The following is a 19,739-nucleotide window of genomic DNA, read 5'->3' as shown; positions in this document are numbered from 1 at the left end:
TTAAGTATTGTTCTGCCTAACTCCCACAGTGTCATTAGTTTTCACACAGAACAATATTCAGTCCTTCATGCATGTTCCAAAGACATATAGTAGGGGACCCCAACCCCCCGGGGCCACAGACCGGTATCGGTTTGTGGCTATTAAGAACAGGGCCACACAGCAGGAGGTGAGTGGCAGGCTGGCGAGCGAGCAAAGCTTCATCTGTATTTACAGCCGCTCCCCATCACTCACATTACCACCTGAGCTCCACCTCCTGTAGATCAGAGGTGGCATTAGATTCTCATAGGAGTGGGGACCCTACTGTGAACTGCGCATGCGAGGGATCTAGGTTGTGCGCTCCTTATGAGAATCTAATGCCTGATGATCTGAGGTGGAGCTGAGGCAGCCCCATCACGCCCAGATGGGACCATCTAGTTGCAGGAAAACAAGCTCAGGGCTCCCACTGATTCTGCATAATGGTGAGCTGTATAATTATTTCATTATATGTTACAATGTAATAATAATAGAAATAAAGTGCACAATAAATGTAATGTGCTTGAATCCTCCCAAAACCATCCCCACCCCATCCCCAGTCCGTGGAAAAAGTGTATTCCGTGAAACCGGTCCCTGGTGCCAAAAATGTTGGAGACTGCTGACATATAGGGTGCAGCTGTGCATCAATTTCACATACTACCCCTAATTTCTCTACCTTCTCCTCAGGCTGTCCTGTTCAGATCCACATGGTGAGTCCTCTATTTTTGACTCATCTAATTTGAACATTAGTGGTACTTAATTTTTAAGGTCATGTTGGCTGACCCATCTTGGCAACCTAGGAGCAACAATAAGTAGGAAGGTATTTTGGAAAACATGTAATATTAACATGTTACAAAGCTCCTAAAAATGGAAACCACGCATATGCCTAATGCAGATTCTATGCCTTCTACAGAGTGATAACTAGCCACTCTAGTACTTTAAGATACTTTTAATCTATCTACCCTGGTGGATTGGTTAATTTTTCCTTTGTTGCTTTATTTTCTAGGTTGTGACATTTATAAGCATTATGGAGGTTGGACAAAGCTGTGGTCTGAGATTTCTGCCAGGGTTTCTCTGGGGGGTTGGAGATGGCACTTCTAATTGTGCTAGGCATCTTTCAGCTCTCCCCTACCTCTTACCCCAATTCCCACAGTATAGGGTAGGGCTTGGGGATAGATCAGAAAAAAGAATGGGGGAAGGGCTTCCCTGGTGGCGCAGTGGTTGAGAGTCCGCCTGCCGATGCAGGGGACACGGGTTCGTGACCCGGTCCGGGAGGATCCCACATGCCGCGGAGCGGCTGGGCCCGTGAGCCTTGGCCGCTGAGCCTGTGCGTCCGGAGCCTGTACTCCGCAACGGGAGAGGCCACAACAGTGAGAGGCCCGCATACCAAAAAAAAAAAAAAAAAAAAAAGAATGGGGGAAAAGTCCCATTCTATTGGGTTTGCCAAAAGGTTCATTTGGTTTTTTCCATAAGATGGCTCTAGTAGCACTTACTTGTCTTTAACTTCATTTGAAACAATTTTGTTAGATTGTATGTGACAGCTGTCATATCAGCATGCATTTAAAAGACATCAAGATTGGTGAATTTTTGTGTAGCCATTTTAATGTTGAAGATGGAAGGAAAAAAAACAACATTTTCAGCATATTATGCTCTATTATTTCAAGAAAGGTAGCGGGCTTCCCTGGTGGCGCAGTGGTTGAGAGTCCGCCTGCCGATGCAGGGGACACGGGTTCGTGCCCCGGTCTGGGAAGATCCCACATGCCGCGGAGCGTCTAGGCCCGTGAGCCATGGCTGCTGAACCTGTGCGTCCGGAGCCTGTGCTCCGCAACGGGAGAGGCCACAACAGTGAGAGGCCCGCGTACCGCAAAAAAAAAAAAAAAAAAAAGAAAAAGGAAGGTAGAAACGCGGGGACTTCCCTGGCAGTTTAGTGGCAATGCAGGAGACACGGGTTCGAGCCCTGGTCCAGGAAGATCCCACATGCTGCGGAGCAACTAAGCCTGTGCACCACAACTACTGAGCCTGCGCTCCAGAGCCCACGAGCCACAACTACTGAGCCCGTGTGCCACAACTACTGAAGCCCGTGCACGTAGAGCCTGTGCTCCGCAACAAGAGAAGCCACCGCAATGAGAAGCCCGCACACCACAACGAAGAGTAGCCCCTGCTCGTTGCAACTAGAGAAAGCCTGCGTGCAGCAACAAAGACCCAATGCAGCCATAAATAAATAAATTTATTTAAAAAAACCAAATATGCAAGATATATACAAGGATGTTCACTGCACTATTGTTTACATATCAAAAAATTGGAAACAAGGTGAATGCCCATCAATAGGAGCTGCATAAATTATGCTATGATATAGTGATATGATGGACTCCTCTGTAGTTGTCAAAGTGGATAAAGCACATCTGTATGCTCTGACATGAAAAAATACCTGGATTATACTGGTTGGTGAGCAAGAAAAAGGCACTTTGCAAAATAGTGTTCATGATTCCGTTTTTTGTAAATAATATTACATTAGTGTATAGAGAGAAAGCATGACTTGGAGGAATTTTCACCCATCTTAACAATAGGAAAAGGAATTATAGGGACTGTCAGTATCTACATAATGTGTGTGAATGTTAGAATTTTTTACAGTAATAGTGCATTTCATTTGCATTAAAGAGAATTTTAAAATAGTTTAAAACTTAAATGAAAAGGAAAAACTGATGTCTTTTGATTATCAGAACATTGCCTCCGATGAACCAGACCATTATGAAGTGTCATGTGACAGTTCAGAGAAATGAAATGTGACCTGTGAATGATGTGAGAAGCTGATGGGCCAGGACTTCTGGAATTTTATTGGAGGGACTTATGGGTAAGATCCTTGCTTTTCAGTGCATCTTCCAGTGAACTGGGATCATAATCCTGATGTAAAAATAGGTGGTGAAAGGTGTGGGGTTTATCTGACTTCTGTCCCAGTCTGGACTCTCTGATCTGGAATTTTAATTTTAGTTATTTTTAATTAAAACAATGTGTAATTAATTAACCAACTAGATTACAGTAGCCTGTGTAATATGCCCCATGACATCCCCAACTCTGGGTAGCCACCCCCACCCCAATCTGATTACTTTCTCACTTTCACTGGCTACCCACCCTAGCTTACCTGCTCTCTGTCCCCTATCAGGCTTCATTGCTCTTCAGTAATTCCTTAGTGAATTCCTCATCAACACTGTTTGAAAATTCCCAGTCCACTGAATCACCACTCCCCTTATTCACTAAATTAATAGAGTCGTAAAACTGAAAGGCAGCTTAGAGAACATCTAATTCAATTCCCTCATTTGATGAGGGAGTAAAGTCTTGCAGATATTAAATGACTTGCAAAGTCACACAGTCCTTTGGGGCCAGAGATAGAATTTGAACTCAGCTTTCTCTGAGCAGTCATGGTATATCATTGTACGGCTCCACCAAGGCTTAGAGAAGAGCGTGTGAATTGGCAGGTTACTTGGGGAAAAGCTTTCCAAGGAAAAAGGAATCTGTAAGTTGCAGTGTGCTGTTATTGATACAGTCAAATCTCTATCATCAAAATTTTGGTTTATTCTCCTTCCAGTTTATCTGGTCAAATCATGATCTCAAAATTAATGAGAATTGTCACCCCTACTTGGTTTCATTACATGCATGAATTGAAACCACAAGTCTATTTACTCTTATTATGCACATCAGCAGATAACCTCAGTTCTCATGTCATTGAAATCACAGATGCCATTCAAATTGACCCTGTAAACTTCTAGCTGTACAAAGTTTCTCTTTGTTCTCACCAAATCCTGCTTTCTTTCATCTCCCTAATATTCTTCTCATCTGTGGTTCTGGTTTCAATTTATATGATGTATTACTGCAAATTTCTAATTAGGGTAAAATCACATTACTTTCCTGAGCCTCAGTTTGCTTCAGTGAATATGAGTATGCTACCCACCTCATGCAATTCTGTTTAAGGTAAGTGAAATAGTACATGTAAAAGCACTTTGAATGGTGGGAATAAAGAAGATAATAATGCTAGTAGCTGCTCATAAAAATTCTCAACACAATACTAACAAACTGAATCCAGCCACATATAGAAAGGATTAAGTCATCTCATCACCAAGTGGGATTTATTCCATAAATACAAGGTAAGCTCAACATATAAAAATCTGTGTAATACAATTATGGGCTGAATGGTGTTCACTCAAAGTTCATATGTTGAAGTCCTAACTAACCCCCAGTACTTCAGAATGTGACTGTATTTGGAGATAAGGCCTTTGAAGGGGGTAATTAAATTAAAATGAGGTCATGAGGACGGGTCCTAATCCAATATGACTGGGTTCTTGTAAAAGAGATTAGGAAGACCATGTGAAGACACAGGGAGAAGATGGCCATCTGCAAACCAAGGAGAGAGGCCTCAGAAGAAACCAATCCTGCCAACACCTTGATCTCAGACTTCTAGCCTCCAGAATTATGAGAAAAATTTCTGTTGTTTAAGCCACTCAGTCCATGGTACTTTGTTATGGTAGCCCTAGCAGACTAATATGTATACCATATTAATAGAATAAAAGACAAAAGCCACATGTGATCATCTCAATAGATGCAGAAAAAGCATTTGACAAAATACAATACCTTCTTAGGATAAAAACTTTCAACAAACTAGGGTTATAAGGAAACTTCCTCAACCTGATAAAGGGCATTTATGAAAAACCCACAGTTAACATCATACATGATTGTGAAAGACTGGATGCTTTCCCCCTAAGATCAGAAACCAAACAAGGATGTTTGCTTTCACCACATCTGTTCATTGAGTTACTAGAGATTCTAGCCAAGGCAATTAGGCAAGAAGAAGAAAAAGCATCCAGATCAGAAAGGAAGAGGTAAAAGTACCTCTATTTGCAGTTGACATGATCTTGTACCTAGAAAATCCTAAGAAATATACACACACACGCACACACGCACAAACTGTTAGAGCTAATAAATGGATTTAGCAAGGTTGCAGGATACAAGATCAATATACAAAAATCAGTTATATTTCTTTTTTTAAATTTTATTTTATACAGCAGGTTCTTATTAGTTATCTATTTTATACATATTAGTGTATATATGTCAAACCCAGTCTCCCAGTTCATCCCAGCACCCCCCTGCTTCCCCCCCCCTGCAAAAATCAGTTATATTTCTTTCTTTTTTTTTAAATTAATTTATTTATTTTTGGCTGTGTTGGGTCTTCGTTGCTGTGCGCGGGCTTTCTCTAGTTGCAGCGAGCAAGGGCTATTCTTTGTCGCAGTGCGCGGGCTTCTCGTTGCGGTGGCTTCTCTTGTTGCGGAGCACAAGCTCAAGGTACACAGGATTTAGTAGTTTCAGCACGTGGGCTCAGTAGTTGTGGCTCGTGGGCTGTAGAGTGCAGGCTCAGTAGTTGTGGTGCATGGGTTTAGTTCCTCCGCGGCACGTGGGATCTTCCCGGACCAGGGCTCCAGCCTGTGTCCCCTGCATTGGCAGGTGGATTCTTAATCACTGCACCACCAGGGAAGCCCTGTATTTCTATATACTAGCAATGAACTGGAAGTAAAATTAAGAAAACAATTCCATTTATAATAGCATCAAAAAGGATAAAATACTTAGGAATATGACACCTAAAGCTCAAGTAACTAAAGAAAAATATAGATAAATTGGACTGTATCATTAAAAACTTTTATATTTCAAAGGACACTATCAAGACTGTAAAAAGACAACCCACAGAATGGGAGAAAATACTTGCAAACTATATATCTTAAAAAAGCAACCAATTAAAAATTGGGCAAAATATTTGAATAGACATTTCTCCAAAGAAGAAATATAAATGGCCAATAAGCACATGAAAAGGTGCTCAAAATCATTTGTCACTACGGAAATCAGAACCCACTAGGATCACTGTAATAAAAGACTCAGACAATAACAAGTGTTTACAAGGATGTGAGGATGTGAGGAAATTGAAACTCTCACACGTTGCTGGTGAGAATGTAAAATGGTACAGCTGCTAAAGAAAACAGTTGGGAGTTCCAGAAAAGTTAAACATAGAGTTACTATATGACCTAGCAGTTCTATTCCTAGCTATATACCTAAGAGAATTGTAAACGTAGGTCCACACAAAAACTTGAACCTGAATATTTATAGCAGCATGATTCATAATAACCAAGAATGGAAACAACACAAATGTTCATCAGCTGACGAATGGATAAATCAAATGTGGTATATCAATACAATGGGTTATTATTCAGAATAAAAATGAATGAAATGCTGAAATATTCTACAATATGGGTGAATCTTGTAAACATTATGCTAGAGGGAAGATGCCAGATACAAAAGCCACATATTGTATTGTCCACTTATGTGAAGTGTCCATAATAGGCAAATCCACAGAGGTAGAAAGTGATTAGGGGTTACCAGGGGATAGGGGTATAGGAGGTGGGGAGTGATGGGGAAACGATTTCTTCTGGGGGTGATGAAAGTGTTCTGGCGTTAGATAGTGGTGACTGTTGCACAACCTTGTGAATATACTAAAACTTGTACACTTTATGGCATGTGAATTATATCTCAATTTAAAAAATAATAATGCTAAGTGTTACCATTTACTGAAGACTTAATGGCCCCACACTTAGCTAAAGGTAACCCAGTGAGTGCATGTTATTATCTCTACTTAACAAATAAGAAAACTTAGGTTCAAGGAGATTAAATGATTTGCCCATAGTCACATATACAAGGAAGCACTTGAGCTGAGACTCAGGTCTAACTCCAAAGCCCCAACATTTAATCACTCCCAGCACCAAGCTTCCCCGATCAAAAATTGTTAATAGTTCCCATTACATATCTGTTAATACTCAAATAAAACATTTATGTGTGTATATATAAACACTACTTCAATATATATGCTATAGTAATATATAGAAAATATGTAGTAATATAGATGGAGTATTGTATATATATGCAGCAATATGTATACTATTATATATACTATATAATATGAAGTATATAAGTAGTATATAATATAGGTTATATAATAATATATGTATTACCCATAAATCAATAAAAAAGGTTAAGTCAACGCAATAGAAAAACGGGCAAAAAAAATATGATCAAGTAATTCAGAAAAGGAAAAATCAAATGGTGGTCAAACATTTGAAAAGATGTGTGAAGTCAGCAGTATTCAGAGAAATGCAAATTAATACAAGGCCATTTCTCATTCATTGTAATGACAAAATTTAAAGATTTCTAATACACAGTGTCACAGAGAGTGAAGGGGAATCGGTACTCATACATTGTTGGTGTGCAGTAAGATTAACAGCAATTTATAAGAATTTTACGTTTATCATTTAATCAAATAATTTCACTGTTAGGAAATACTCTCATGTGTACATAAGGATATTCATTGTTTTTGATAGTGAAAAATTGGATGTAAACTAAATGCCTACAGATATGTACATAATTTTATGTAAATTTTTAGAAAGGTTATTAACAGGAGTTACTTTTGAGGAAAGCACTGAAATTAGATTGGGCGTTGGGGAAGATGGGTAAAAGGTTAACAAAACCTTTTCCCTTCCTGCTTGACAATTAGACCCTTGGTTAACTTTCTAGTTCTGTTTCTCAGGCAACTTGATAAGGATAATGTGTGACATGCTGCTAGGCACCACTGCACATAGGATAAATGACCCCTATTTGGTAAAATACATCTGGAGTGAGAGAACTTCTCAGTCCCTAGCAAGAAGTCCTATCTTTGGATTTCCCTGAATGCTGTGACTCTAGTAATTAGAAACCTGGAAGCTATGCCTCTGAAGTTGTTACAAGAAATATCAGCTTCTTTAGGGAGTGATGCCTGTAAACCAAGGCAGCTTCCATGCTTGCAGGATGGGCGTCTTGCTTCCCTGAGTCTAAGCTGCACTGCTCAGGGGTCTACTGCCAGGAATCCCAGGGGTGCTCGCCCATGCCCTGGCAGACATCTGTGGTTCCTGCTCTGTACCCCTTGGAGTATCCAAGTGTGGTCTACACTTGAGTTGTGAGTCAATGTGTAGTTGAACCTAAGAAGACCGCCCCCACCCCGACCTGTGATGGGCATGGTTGGAAGGGCCTTTATGACAAAGTGAAAATAAATCTGTAAGTTAAAAAATTACTTTATGGGCTTCCCTGGTGGCGCAGTGGTTGAGAGTCCGCCTGCTGATGCAGGGGACACGGGTTCGTGCCCCGGTCCGGGAAGATCCCACATGCCGCGGAGCGGCTGGGCCCGTGAGCCTTGGCCGCTGAGCCTGCGTGTCTGGGGCCTATGCTCCGCAACGGGAGAGGCCACAACAGTGAGAGGCCCACTTACAACAAAATTAATAAATAAAAGTAAAAAATTACTTTATACACACCCTCCTTTTCAACGAGTAGAATCTCCATGCTGTTCCTTAAATGTGCCCTGCACTCTCCTGTTTCACACCCTCCATCTTCCTTTGTTAAAATATTTCCTTTCTTCCAGGCTTAAATTTCCCTTTCCCACTCCCAAGTTAGTTCATCTTCCTCTGAAGTACCATGGCATCTTGCTTCCTTCTCTTTTGTGTTGTAGTTCATTTTGTACCTCAAAAGGGTAAACTGGAATTGATGAACTCCTGGTTCCCGCTTGGAAACTATACATATATATATATAAATATATGGAAACTGATGTTAACCCTATACTTGTATTACCAGCCTTCAGACGTTTCACTCTTGGTAAAGAGCAGGGAGTTAGTTTTGTTTGTCTTGATAATAGAATGTAAAGCACTTGGCATGCCTACCGTACAGGAAGTGCTCAATAAATGGTCGCTGTCATTTTATTGTTCTCTGTCACTTAACTTCCAGCACCTGCACCAGGATCTATTCCACACCAAGGCACAAGTCTAGTTGCAGATCTTGGTTTTCTCTTCATCTACTCTAGCCTGTCCCAGTGCTAGGCACAGAGTCTTGCCCAGCTCTGTCTCCAGATATCACAAAGAAGCACAAATAAGTCAGGTGAAAACGCTTGGATTTGGCCTAAAATGGAGGCATTTATGTGGGCCTAATTATGCTGGGGTTGTTCCTATACTTAAGATTTTCAGAGATTAGACAGATATATAGTTTGTTTTTTACTGAGGTTTCATGACCAGAACTAAGCTATTTTTATATCTCTAAAAGGCAACCTAAAGTCCCAGGACCACCCTCTCCACTGTTCTAGAGTAGGGGTCCACAAATGTTTTCAGAAAAGGACTAGATGGTAAATATTTTAGGCTTTTCAGGCTATACATCCTCTGTCACTGCTACTCAGCTCTGCTATTGTAGCATGAAAGTAGCCATACCGAAACAAATGAACACTGTCTTCTAATGAAAATGTCTTTAATGACACTGAAATTTGAATGTCATATAATTTTTACATCACAGAATACTTCCTTCATTGTTTTTCATCATTGAAAAATATGAAAAACATCCTTAGTTCACAGGCCATACAAAAACAGGCAGAGGGCCAGATGCAGCCCCAGGGCCACAGTTTGCTGATCCTTTTAGTATTTGTAAGACTAGGAATATACAAGAGTTGCCAACCCCAAGAGGGAGCTCTAGGATTTGTTCTGCAAATTCGGAGTAAAAACCTGAGTTTGGGCCTTAAATGTCCCCATGGCCTGTAATGTCCCCAGTTGACTAGGTTAGTCCAAGTTACTCTATACAAAGCAGATTTGCTGAAGAACTGTGAAGCAAAAGCACACGGACTTATTCCTTCCATTTAATTTCACCAAGGCTTGTCACCTTGCTGTCTCATGGGTGGCTACAAAAGTGTTAAATCATGAGGAATTCACTTCCTAACCTCCTAAACTCATTGCAGTTTTGTGTTTTCCTTCACTTTGATGCCCCTCATCAGAGACCTTGGGGCCATATCCAACTGGGTGGTTTTCAGGGTTTATCTTATTTAATAGAATTCACCACTTTCTTTTCCTTGAAATTTCTCTCTTTCCTCTTTCCATGTTTTTTTTTTTTTTTTTCTGTGTTGTTTATTTTTTTATATACCAGTCCTTTGGTCAATTTTCCTTAGTCTCTTTTAGTGTTTCCTCTTCCTCTGTTTATTCTGTATTTTTTAGTCTCTAGAATTGTATCTTGAACCAGCAATTTTTTTCTCATGTACCCATGGCTTCAAATTCAGTTTTTATGCTGACTGTCTGAAGCCTGGATTTCTAGTCCAAATTCCCATGCTGAACTCCAGACTTTACATTCATTTACTTCCTAAACAATATATTTGGATGTTCTGTGGGCATCTCAGTTGAACATGTCCAAAACTTAAGTTATCATCTTCCATCCCCATCCTCTCCCCATCATGAATTCCCTCCTTTGATAGATAGCATCAGTACCAATCCAGTTTTCCATGTTGTCAAGGGTAGACAGGCTTTTCCCAACCTAGGCTCCTCTGGTAAGAACTGCAGTCGCTACTCGCAGAGGTGAGTCCTGTGGCCCTTCCCCCTGGCTAGAGATGATTGGATTTGGGTGGATGCTTAACCCAGTCTGAATCAGATTATCTCCTGGGATTATCTTCAACCATCACTGATGCTTGAACTAGAACTGGTGCAGCTATGTGAATGGAGAGGAATTAGAAAGTTGTGTACAGAGAGGAATTGAAGTTGATACACAAGCAAAAGCAGAAAGAGTAGAAGAAATGGCCTTAGGTAGAGTAATGTTGATTCTGCCCTCTCAACTCTCCACCTGCCTATGCCTTGCCTGCAGGGCTGCCTGTGTCCCTGGATCACCACCTTCTAGATATAAAATAATTAGCCTCTAAACTTTTGCAATTAATTCCTATGTTAAATTCCCTCTTTTGCATTGTCTAACATGACTTTAGTGCTCCTGGCTGGACCTTAACTAATGTAAATGTCTTTGTAAATAAGCACATAGAGATCTATATCATTTACTTTGAGAGCTGCCTATGTTTCACTTTTTTGAATGTTCCACCATATATTTAATCATTTGGCTATTGATGAACATTTAACTTGTTTCCAAGTTTTTTGCTGCTATAGTTAGTGCTATAATGAACATCTTTGCATATATATGTATTTCTATAGGACAAAGTAATATTGCTAGGTCAAAAAAGGGTGTATGTATTTTTTTAAATCACTTTAAAGCAATTTATTCTTTTTTATTTATTTATTTTTTGGCCACACCACACAGCATGAGGGATCTAAGTTCCCCAACCAGGGATCGAACCCATGCCCCCTGCAGTGGAAGTACAGAATCCTAACCACTGGACCCCCAGGGAATACCCTGGGTATGTGTATTTTTGAATTTTAGTGATAGTGCCAAATTTCTCCCAAAAGTTTGAACCAATTTATACTTTCTACAGCTGTGCATTAGAGTGTTTCCCTGCTCTCTGGCCAACTCTTCATCAGTCTTAGGTGAAAAATATTTCATTGTTTTGAATTGCATTTCTTTCAGTTCTGAGTGAGAATGAATATCTTTTCATATACTTATTGTCCAGTTGAGTTTCATTTTTTTGTGAACTGCCATGCAACTGGTCTTATTTATTTCTTTTTTCACTTAATATTATACGGCATGAACTTTATCTAGAACAATAATAAAAAGCAACACCATAAGTAAGGAGTGCACATTATTCCATTCTATGACTGTACCATATTCTTTTATTATTGGATACTTAGATTGTTTCCAGTTTTTTTCTTAACATTTATATATTCTTAGATGAGGAATTATCAGGACATAAGGGGGTGTGTGTGTTTGTGCGTGTGCATGTGTGTGTGTGTGTGTGTGTGTGTTTAAGGCTTTTGATACACACTGCCAGGTTGCTCAAGAAAACTTCTCCCCAGTTTGCACTTGCACCAGCAGACTATGAGGGTGCCCATTTCCCCATACAAAGGAATTCAGCTGAGAGGTGACTTCTGGAGTTTGTATCAAGAATTTCACATGCAAGACGATCCCCTGACCTGCAGCCCAAGTCATCTCCAGAATTTCAGGCTGGAGGCAGCTCAGGTCTCCAGCATAGCATATTTCTTTGTCCATCACTGACGTTAAAACCACAGACCAGCCCCTTTCAATATATTCTTATTCATTCCACAACTATTTATTGAGCATCTATTGTGTGCTAAGAAGCTTTTTCTTGCCCTACAGCTCTCCCATCCCAAATGGTGAGAGCCACAGTTACACATAATTAGAAATACCATAATATTTAGAAATGACTTGGGTTTTGGAGAAAGCCCAATTATGGACTGTGTGAATTGGGACAGGTGCTTAATTTCTCTGAGCCTCAGTATTCTCTTGCATAACTGAAATTATAAAACTGATTTCAGGGGAATGATTTGAAGGGCCTGACTGCCCAGCACATGTGGGTGTTACCATAAGGATTAAAAGCGTGGGCTCTGAAGTCAGACTACGAGGTTTGAATCTTTGAATTGTGGCTCCATTGCTTACTGGTCTTGTGACCACAGGCAAATTATTTACTTCTCTGTGTCTTACTTTACTCATGTTTAAAGTGGGCATAATTATACTTACCTCATAGTGTTATTGAGAAGATCAAATGAGATGATATATATAAAGTACTTAGCATAGTACCTAGAACCTAATAAGTGCTCAACTGATACGATATTTTAAAAACAGCTTTATTGAAGTATAATTTACATATTGTTATGGGCTGAACTGTGTCCCCCACTTCACCCCTCAAATTCATAGGTTAAAGCCCTAACCCCCAGTACCTCAGAATGGAACTGTATCCACAGATAAGGTCTTTAAAGATGTAATTAGATTTAAATGAGGTCATTAGCATAGACCCTAACCAATATGACTGGTGTCCTTATAAGAAGGGGACATTTGGCTACAGATGTACAGAGGGAAGATGATGTAAAGGGACTTCCCTGGTGGTGCAGTGGTTAAGAATCTGCCTGCCAACCTAGGGGACACGGGTTCAAGCCCGGGTCCAGGAAGATCCCACATGCCACAGAGCAACTAAGCCGGTGAGCCACAACTACTGAGCCCGTGTGCCGAGAGCCCGTACTCTGCAACAAGAGAAGCCACAGCAATGAGGAGCCCGCGCACCGCAACAGATAGTAGCCCCCGCTCACCGCACTAGAGAAAGCCTGTGTGTGGCAACAAAGACCCAACGCAGCCAAAAATAATAATTAATTTTTTTTAAAAAGGAAAAAAAGAGATGACATAAAGATAAAGGGAGAAGATGGCCATCTGCAAGTCAAGCAGAGAGGCCTGGAACAGCTCCTTCCCTTATAGCCTTCACAAGGAATCCATTCTGCTGACACCTTGATCTCAGACTTCAGCTTCCAGAATTGTCAGAAAATAAATGTCTATTGTTTTTTTACTTTTTATTTTTTTATTTTTTATTTTTTTTTAAATGTCTGTTGTTTAAGCCACCCAGTCTGTGGTATTTTGTCCTAGCAAACTAAGACACATGGCATAAAATTCACCCATTTTAGTGTATAATTCATTGATTTTTAGTAAATTAACAGAGTTGTACGATATAATATTATTTTCATCACTCCTCAAAGAAACATTGTCCCCACTTGCAGTCACTCCCCATTCCCACCTTTGGCCCCAGGCAACTGCTAGTTTCCTCTCATAGATTTGCCTTTCTGGACATTTCATATAAATAATCTCCAATGATTAGGAAATTTTTTATATTGAGTCAGCCCATTCTATACCTTGATAATCTGTTTATTAAATCTTCATATATTGAACCCAGATCTGTCCTGTAAACTGAATATGACATACTGAATATAACATACTGAATATGTTATACAGTAACATATTCCTGATATAGTTTATTTCCAATATAAGTAAGACAAAATTATTACATGTACCACAGAATAGTTGGAATAGGGCTGAAATATTCAGTCAAAATTAGCACTGTAGTCATAAATTAAGAAATTATAAGTTTGTTTTTAGCAATCAATAGGGGAAAAGAGACTTTGACAAAAGAGACTATGAGGGAGAGTGCTTTTTTGAGCTGCAGAAGGATTGAGACAGTCCAAGGAGGATTTCAGTCGAACTGCTAGTGAGAAACTGTTTTTCTTTGGTGAGACCTGAACTGACAAGCTCGTCCCCAGAGCCGCTCAGGCACACCTGATAACTAATTGGGACATTTTATCAGGCCCATGTGTGCGGGGCCATGCCTAGACGGCAGAGCATCCAAACTGCCAAAGACAATGTTGAGGCTGCACAAAGATGGGGCTTTGTATCACGCCCCTTCTGTTGAAAAGATCCACTTAGATGAAATCTAGCTAGGGCATTATGTCAAAACTGCAAGTGAAGAGGTCTTTGCTTTTCTCACCTGGAAGACTCGGTCTCCTGTTAACCTTACCATCCCGTAGTAACTACAAACTAAAACTATGCATAGCTGTACATATGCATGCATATGGAACCACTTATTCAAGAATACTTATTAATTGTATGTGCCACATGGTACTGTTCTAAGCACTTGGGAATATATCAGTGAATAAACAAAGGTCCCTGTGCTTGTGGCGTTAGCATTCTAAAAGAGAAAGTCAGAAAATAAACAGTAAACATAATAATAATAAATAAATTAACTAAAGCTTCAAGTCAGAAGGTGTTAAGTTAAAGAAAATAAGAGCAAGGTAAGGGGGTTGGGATTGCTGGGGGTGAGCATAGACGAGGTTGCAATTTTATATTTTTGCTTTTGAAAAAAAACTATTGAGGTATAATTGACATACAAAAAGCTGTACATATTTAAATATAAAACTTGATGAGGAACTTCCCTGGTGGTCCAGTGGTTAAGCATCCCCCTTCCAATACAGGGGACGCGGGTTGGATCCCTGGTTGGGAACTAAGATCCCACATGCCACGAAGCAACTAAGCCTGTGTGATGCAGCTACTGAGCATGTGGGCCACAACTACAGAGCCCACATGCTCTGGAGCCCACACACCACAGCTAGAGAGAAACCCAAGCACCACAACAAAGATCTGTGTGCCACAGCTAAGACCTGACGCAGCCAAAAATAAAATAAATAAATAAATAAATATTTAAAAAAAACACAAAACTTAATGAGTTTGGAGATATGTATAGATCAGTGAAACCATCACCAATCTCGATACCATAAATGTATCTATCATCTCCAAAAGTTTCTTCCTGCCCTCTATGCTTTGCTTTGCTTTGCTTTGCTTTTTATTTATTTATTTATTTATTATTTTTTGACTGTGTCAGGTCTTAGTTGTGGTACACGGGATCTTCGTTGTGGCACACGGGATATTTTGTTGCAGCACGCGGGCTTCTCTCTAGTTGTGGCGTGCAGGTTTTCTCTCTCTAGTTGTGGTGCGTGGGCTCTGTAGTTTGCAGCACGCGCTCTGTAGTTGAGGCGCCAGGGCTTAGTTGCCCGGGGGCGTGTGGGATCTTAGTTCCCTGACCAGGGATTGAACCTGCATCCCCTGCATTGGAAGGCAGATTCTTTACCACTGGACCACCAGGGAAGTCCCTGCTTTTCTTTTCTTTTCTCTTCTCCTCTCTTTCTTTTCTTTTCTTCTCTTCTCTTTTCTTTTTCTTTTCTTTTCTTTATTCTTTCTTTCTTGTGATGAGGTTGCAATTTTAAATAGGTGATCTACGTAGGCCTTACTGAGAAGGTGGCCTTAGAACAAGACATGAAGGAGGGGATAGACTTACCAATTATCTCTGGAAACAGTGGTAGAAGGAACAGCTATAGTAAACTCCCTAAAGAAAAAGCGTTCCTGCTGTGTTCGAGGAGTATCACAGAGGACAGTGTGGCTGGAGCCGAGTGGGCAAGGGTAGAGGGGTGGAAGATGAGCTTAGGTGGATAATAGGAAGCCAAGACATGTAGGGTCTTCGTGTACCTTGCAAGGACTTTAGTTGTTATTCCGAGGAGATGGGGACCAGACGAGCAACATGATCTGATGTAAGTTTGGAAAAGACCCCTCTGGCTGGACTGGAGGGGAGGAAGGATAGAAGCAGGAACATTGGTTGGGACCCTATTTCAGAATCGAGACAAGAGATGATGATGGTCGGGGTTGGGAGCTGGGGATGAGCTATGTTTGTGCAACTGGAGATTCATTTTACCCAGTGAATATTCATGGGCACTGTGCTATGTGCCAGGATGCTGCGGTGGCCAGCCTAGTGACACTCCCTCCCCTATCACTGTAAAGAGCTAATGGTAATGGTTAACATGGACAGAGGGCTTGCTGCAAGTCAGGTCAGCTCAAAGCGCTTGACAGGTATCTTCTCAGTTAATATGGACCTATCTCAAGAGCTCAGGTACCACTATAGTCCCCATTTAAAGGTGAGGAAAGTCAAACGTCGAGAGGGTTAGTGAATAGCCCAAACTTGCACAATCAGGCAAAGTCAGAATTCAGGTGCAGGGGGTTGGGCTGCAGAGCGCCTTCCTTAGAGATGGCGGGTGTGATGGGAGTTATAATAGGATGATATGGGACCGAGGAGATGACACTGAAGCTGATTCACTTTGTTAAGGGTGGGGTGCATTATAAGGTTGGGTAGATCAAGGTTTCCTATCAGTCTTCTCTTCCAGCTGTTCCTGCACATTAGTAGACAAGTTATCTGGGCAGTTCCTTTAATACCTTATCCATAGAGAAATGACAGTGCATCCAGATGTGATCCCTGCTGTGCTATCTCATTTAAACTGTAGTGCTCATCCCCCATCCAGTTCACATCTGAGCATGTAGTCCTTCCCATGATTATCCCCCAAATGGAGTCACTTCACAAGTCAAAAAATAAAAAAAAATCTAAACAACAATGGCATATCTGATAAAGAGTGCATTTTTGATTATCCTACAAATTGGATAAATGTTTTAGTCTTAAGTGATACTGGAATAGAAAAAAGGTTCAAATATTTGACATCCACAAACTCAATCCACTTCTGTCCAGAACTTTCTATTTAGTTTACTTCAAAATAAGATGGGGGGCTTCCCTGGTGGCGCAGTGGTTGAGAGTCCGCCTGCCGATGCAGGGGACATGGGTTCGTGCCCCGGTCCGGGAGGATCCCACATGCCGCAGAGCGGCTGGGCCCGTGAGCCATGGCCGCTGAGCCTGCGCGTCCGGAGCCTGTGCTCCGCAACGGGAGAGGCCACAACAGTGAGAGGCCCGCGTACCGCCAAAAAACATAAATAAATAAATAAGATGGGAATTTCTTGGCATATGATGTCTAGAAGTAGGAGAATGCACTGACTTCTTTTTTTTTTTTTTTTTTTTTTGCGGTACGCGGGCTTCTCACTGCTGTGGCCTCTCCCGCTGTGGAGCACAGGTTCCAGACGCGCAGGCTCAGTGGCCATGGCTCACGGGCCCAGCCGCTCCACAGCATGTGGAATCCTCCCAGACCGGGGCACGAACCCATGTCCCCTGCATCGGCAGGCGGACTCTCAACCACTGCGCCACCAGGGAAGCCCAATGCACTGACTTCTTAAACAGAGAATCCCCTGGACTTCCAGGATCAGAGCCAGCTTGGCCCACTGAGAGGTGACCAGATGTTGAAGCCAACCGACTTGGGATTAACCGGGGTGATGTAGTTGATTGCTCATCAGCGGCATTGGGAATGAATTTGCACCGCCTTGCGTTTACGTGACTTTCTTTCTCAGGGACATGCACCACCTTGCGTTTACGTGACTTTCTTTCTCAGGGACAATGTTGCCATAAATTGTTTTGTGAGAGATCAACAACTTGGCAAGGAAAAAAGTCTTTGACAAAGTACTGTAGCTATTGGAAGGGCAAAACTTTGGGAAATCCCACCCAAATTCCTGCAGGATGCAGACAGGTGTCCACGAAGAGCATAAGCAGAGCAATTCAAAACCCCTAGAATCATGCATGGTTCAAGCCCGTATCACGTGCACAAGGAGCAGTACTTTGCCCTCAGAGCCAGGGGCCCTGAAGGCAGTAAGAGAGGAACATGAGAACTTGTTTCCCCAGTTGGCCTTTGTACCCCTCTATTCCAGTATTTCTAACTTAAGTCACTAAGTGGACAAAAGTTCAGTGTACTCAGTGGTTCCAAACCAACATTTAGTGTCACAAAAGTATTTAGAGCTAGGAATGGACCCAGTGACAGTGACGGTTTCAAAGCAAAATTGGGAGTGAAGTGGCCTGAATGCTTGGTGAAAGTTGGTACATCTATAAAAACCAAGGCCATAGGTATGGGGGGACAGGTGGGGGAAAAGCATGTGTGCAGGGACATGACCACAGGTGAAACGGACTGGGAGGGGAAAGATGTCTGAAAGTCAATGCAGGAAGGGAGGGGTGGGAGGAGAAGGGAGTGGGGGACTGGCTGGGGGCTCCAGGCAGGAACCGCAGCCTTTCTTTAAATGTCATGTGGGTCACTGACCGAAGGTGGCATCTCTCACTCTGAAGGATTCCTATGAAGATTAAGAAACCTTGAAATACATTTTTGTGGAAGGTCAGTTCACATCTGTTTTCTATTTGTCATGTTCTGTCATCACTTCTGTGAAAACAGAGCCATTACACCAGCCCTAGAAGCCCTGGCACCTTGCAGGCCCTCAGTCCCACCTCAGTGGAAGAAAAGTGAACCCAGCTCCATGCCCTCTTACAGACACCACCACTAACCCTCACCTGTATGCTGTGCTTCAAAGAGCAAACAGGGACAAAGATTTCAACCTGGTTCATGAGCTGTTCTCCTGCCTGTAAAACAACAAAACAAGAAACAGTTTCAAGGCTTTTCAATCCTCCGATGTGTTTAATTTGTTATCTAGCAAACAATAAAAAAGAAAAAGAAATTCTCCTGATTTTTATGTTTATAGTCCTCTAGCTAGTGAAATGGAGTTTGCCCAAGAGGCTTATTGCAAAGTGATTGGTCGCAGGGAAAGACCCAGAACTCAGTAATACTCACCGTGGCCTTGTGATGTTTATCAGAATGGTGAAGATTTCCAAATGGTGCTTATCAGTATGTGAAGGCACTTATCACAAGTAAGGAAAGATCTCCATTGATTTGGTTCAAAGGGCAGTCCAATACGCACAGTGGGTCATGTTCCCTGCCCACCTCCCTGCAACCCTCCCACCACCATCAGATGACCCAGGTTGGCTTCACCAAGGTCTGGATTTTTTTTTTTTTTTTTTTTTTTTACGGCACGCGGGCTTCTCACTGCTGTGGCCTCTCCCGTCGCTGAGCACAGGCTCTGGACACGCAGGCTCAGCGGCCATGGCTCCGCGGCATGTGGAATCCTCCCGGACCGGGGCATGAACCCGTGTCCCCCGCATTGGCAGGTGGACTCTCAACCACTGCACCACCAGGGAAGCCCAAGGTCTGGATTGGATATCACAAGGCACCTAGGACAGTCCACTTTCCTCTCAGGTCCATGTGTAGCGACCGATTTCCAAAGCTTAACTTTGATGTTGAGCATACACTCGGTGGGAGATGGATGGTTAGTTCCCAGTTTGGTCAGGGCTGAATTATAAGATCTTGGCTGAATACCTTTGAGGCTTTGGAGCAGATGAGAAAGGATGACCAACTGCTAATGCATAAGGGCTACGTGGGTGGGAGGCTAAAACTCCTGTGACTAAATCCTCTGTTTTTCAAGTCTAATTATCTGTGTTCTCCACTAGGAATTCTGTGGTGTTTTAGGACTAGCTTTAAAGTGGAGAAATATTTAATTTTATCAATCACTATCCATGTGCTGTGTTTCCAGGACTGTTTATTTACTGGTGTCTCTGTAAAAATAACAGCAACCACTTGTCATTGTGGAAAGAGTCCCAGTGGAAATCAGTAGCGCTTAGTCTGATGTTGGCACTTTTGTTG

Source organism: Mesoplodon densirostris, chromosome 11 (assembly GCF_025265405.1).
Source record: "Mesoplodon densirostris isolate mMesDen1 chromosome 11, mMesDen1 primary haplotype, whole genome shotgun sequence".
NCBI lineage: Eukaryota > Metazoa > Chordata > Mammalia > Artiodactyla > Ziphiidae > Mesoplodon > Mesoplodon densirostris.
This window is presented reverse-complemented; position numbering follows the sequence as displayed.